The sequence below is a fragment of the Petaurus breviceps genome, unplaced genomic scaffold (genome assembly GCF_028583685.1).
Source record: "Petaurus breviceps papuanus isolate PSGF00001 unplaced genomic scaffold, PetGlider_PUasm1.0 164, whole genome shotgun sequence".
In the NCBI taxonomy this organism is placed as follows: domain Eukaryota; kingdom Metazoa; phylum Chordata; class Mammalia; order Diprotodontia; family Petauridae; genus Petaurus; species Petaurus breviceps.
Genome location: NW_027185735.1, coordinates 5,152,162 through 5,156,439, shown reverse-complemented (window position 1 = coordinate 5,156,439; position 4,278 = coordinate 5,152,162).

Below are 4,278 nucleotides of genomic sequence, written 5' to 3'. Positions count from 1 at the left end.
AGGGGAGGAGAGATCAGGACCAATCCTGATTCAGAGGAGGGGGTGGATTGCAATTACTAACCCTGTAATGCTTGCTCTTGCTTCTGTATTAGGTGCACTCCTTTCTGAGGAATTGTACCTGCTTCTCGTGAGAATTGAAAGAGGAAAACCTTCAGCCTCTTGAATAAAACGCCTGAGACTCCACCTTCAGAATTGAGTCTGGGGTCTTCTTTATAACAGCGATGACAGACTTCAGGTTTCACAGGTGTACAACAATGAGGTCAGCACAACGGCTCTGTAGACCTTCAGTTTGGTAGTCAGTCTAATACCAAGACTCTTCCACGCTTTCTCTCAGAGCCTCCCGAACACTGAGCTAGCTCTGGGAATGCATGCATCTACCTCATTATCAATGTGTACATCTCTGGAAAGTACACTACCAAGGTAAGAGAACTTAGCCACAGCCTTCAAATCTTCTCCATTTGCTGTAATTGGTGATTCCATGTATGGATGGTGTGATAGTAGCTAATGGAGCACCTGTATTTTTTTGTTGTTAACTGTTAGGCCAAAATTAGTACAAACAGCAGAGAATTGATCTATACTTTGTTGCATCTCAGCTTCAGTCTGCACTGAGTGCACAATCATCTGCAAACAGAAAATCATGCACCAATACTCCCTTCTTGGCTTGTAGCCTTTTCAAATAGAAGAACCAGTGTGGTAGCTGCCATTGATGTCATGTTCATCCTAATTGAAAGCATTTGATAACATGACTGAAAACATCATGCTAAAAAGCATGGGAGCAAGCACACAGCCTTATTTCACTCCACTGGTGACTGGGAGGGCATGAGAACATTGTCCATCATTTAGAACCCAGGAAAGCCATTTTTCATGCCGCCATGAAATTGACCTATTGTGCTCAGGAACTTCTCTGGGCAACCAAATTTTGACATAATTTTCCATAAGCCTTCAGGACTAACAGTATCAAAGGCCTTGGTTTTATTTTATTTACACTCCAAACAGAAGTAAGGTCTCTAAATTGGGTGGGGTTACACTCAAGATCACAGAGTATGTATTTCAAGGATTAGGTCAATCTCATCTATCTTCCTTGTCCTTCAGAGACTGCCTGATCTATAGGGGCTGGTCATTTAATGAGGAAATAAAAAGACAATTCTAATTATTTATTAATATGAGAGAAAAATTTCCCTCAAAATGAATAGCCTGAATGAAATTCTTTAAGTATTGACTGATTTAGTCTCCTTGCTATCCAAGGAACTTTCAAAAGTACTCTCTAGCACCACAATTTGAAAGCATCAGTTCCATAGTACTCAGCATTCCTTGCCAACTCTCACAGACATACATTGCCACTGGAAAAACCATACTTTTGACTATACAGACTTTTTTTGGCAACATGATATCTTTGCTTTTTAGTATGCTGTCAAGATTTGCTATAGCTTTCCTTCTAAGGAGCAAGCAAACACCTTTAATGTCATGGCTGCAGTAATTGTCTTCAGTGATCTTTAAGATTGAAGGTATAAAATCTGATACTGCTTCCATTTCTTCTCCTTAGGAAGTGATGGGATCAGTTGCCAAGATCTTAGTTTTTTCTCCTTTTTATAACAGTCTTTCATTTCTTTTCCAGTTGCATAAAAAGATCCTTTAACATCCATTTAAAAAATTTTTGATTTCCAAGTTTTCTCCCTCTTTTCCTCATCTCCCCCATCCCTAAGATGGTAAGCAAATTGATGAAGACTATATATGGGCAATCATGGAAAACATATTTCCTATCAGTCATGTTGTGAAAGAAGAAATATACCAAAAGGAAACACACACACACATGAAAATAGTACACTTTTATCTACATTCTTGCTGTCAGTTCTTTAGATGTGGATAGTGTTTTTCATCATGAGTGCTTTGGAATTGTCTTGGATCACTGTATTGCTGAGCATAGCTAAGTCAATAGTTTGGTGGTATATTCATAATGATAGGATTCCAATATGGATCACTTAGTCTAAGTGACTCTAGTGCCCAAAGAAGCATAGAGGCAAAACAGGTAATTTGAACCGTTCCACTGTTAACTCTGTGTTGGGCAGATCAAGCTCATAGCTTTTTGATTGGATTTACTCTTGACCTGTGGCAGGGGCTTTGATTCATTTTCCTTCTGCTTCCTTAGACATTTAAATCCTCCCACTAAATTTGGATACTGAAAAGGAAACCTCCCCTTTCCTGAGATTCAGTCAAACCTGCTATTGATAATGGACCCCAAGAAATTTTCTATCATTTCTGGGTCTGATTAGGAATGGCCCCTCATATCTAGTTGCAATTACGTGTTCTCAATCAACCCATTTTTAGTTTATGTAATTTTTCCACCTGAACCCCAACTTTTAGTATGTTCTCTCTCCCAGCACATCTGCCTAACTCTCCCCATCTGTTTGAGTTTCTTATAAGTGGGAACAAATCTCAGTATTTCCATATTGCCAAATAGTATGTGTGTGCATGTGCTTTTTGTTTTGTCTGCTTGCTGAGTTGCATAATAATAAAGTTTGTAATTGTATCATCTTCCTGAGCACAAATTTTCTAAAATTTTATAGACTCAGGTGTTTGCTTTAACCCAAATTATTAGGACAAATAAAGCAATTGATGACCTAATAATGAGATTTCATTTCTAGAAAAAGGGAAATGGTTTGGGGTAAAGTATATTGGGGAGGATTAAGAGACTAGGTAATAGTGTTTGGAATGCCTCTGTCAGTATTTGGTGATCCAACAGTAGCCTGCTAGGCATCTTTTTAAGAAATTAGGAGATAGGGGCCGCTAGGTGGTGCAGTGAATTACGGCACCGTCCCTGGAGTCAGGAGGACCTGAGTTCAAATCTGGCCTCAGACACTTAACACAAAAACTAGCTGTGTGACCTTGGGCAAGTCACTTACCCCCAAATTCCTCTCCAAAAAGCAAAAAAATAAAATAAAAAAAATTAGGAAATGAATTAAGGGATGAGAAAGAGGATTGCACTGGGAGAAGAGGAAAGGGAGAGGTAGAATGGAGCAGTTATCTTTGGGACAGAAGCTCCCCTGTCTCGTGGCAGAGACCTACCACGGCAAAAAGCCCAGGGGTCAAGTGACTGAGTGGTGAAATGAGCAGGCAAAGGAAGCAAAGCAAACAGAAGAATCCAACATTAGACTCCTATTTTGGGGACAAAGAGGATCAAAGCATGGAACAGGAGGAAGACAGTGAAGTCAGAACACCTGCACCAAAAACTTCCAAGAAAAATACGAGCTGGTTACAGGTCATAGAGGACCTTAAGAATCAGATAAGAGAAGTGGAGGAGAAATGGGAACGATGCAAGAAAATTACGAAATGAGAGTCAACAGCCTGACTGATGAAAATAACACCTTAAAAACAGACTAACTCAAATGGCAAAAGAGGCACAAAAAGGCAATGAGGAGAGGAATGCCTTAAAAAGTTGAATTTGCCAGATGGAAAAAGAATCTCAAAAGCTCACTGAGGAGAATCATTCCTTCAGAATTAGATTCAAGCAAATGGAACCTAGTGACTTTATGAGAAATCAGGAGGATGCTGTTAAACAGATCCAAACAAATGAAAGAATAGAAGGCAATGTGAAATATCTCATTGAAAAACCACTGACCTGGAAAATAGATCCAGGAGAGATAATTTAAAAATTATTGGACTACCCGAAAGCCATGATCAAAGAAAGAACCTAGAAATCATCCTCCAAGAAATTCTCAAGGTAAACTGCCCTGATGTTTTAGAACCAGAGGTCAAAAGAGAGGTTGAAAGAATCCATTGATCACCTCTTGAAAAAGATCCCAAAAAGAAAACTCCTAGGAATATTATAGCCTGGTTCCAAAATTCTTAGATCAAGGAGAGAATATTACAAGCAGCCAGGAAGAAACAATTTGATTTTTGTGGAAACACAATCAGGATAACTCAGGATCTGGCAGCTTCTACACTGAAGGATCAATGGGCTTGGAATATGGTATTCTGGAGGGCAAAGGAGTTGGGATTAAAACCAAGAATCACCTTCCCAGCAAAACTGAGTATCATGTTTCAGGGGGAAAATGTGGTTATTCAATGGAATAGAGGACTTTCCAGCATTCTTGACGAAAAAACCAGAGTGAATAGAAAATTTGACATTCAAATACAAGAAGCAAGAGAAGCATGAGAAGGTAAACAGGAAAAAGAAATCATAAGGAACTTATCAAAGTTGAACTATTAACATTCCTACGTGGAAAAACGATAATTGTAACTGATGAAACTTTTCTCAGTATGAAAATAGTTGAAGGGAAT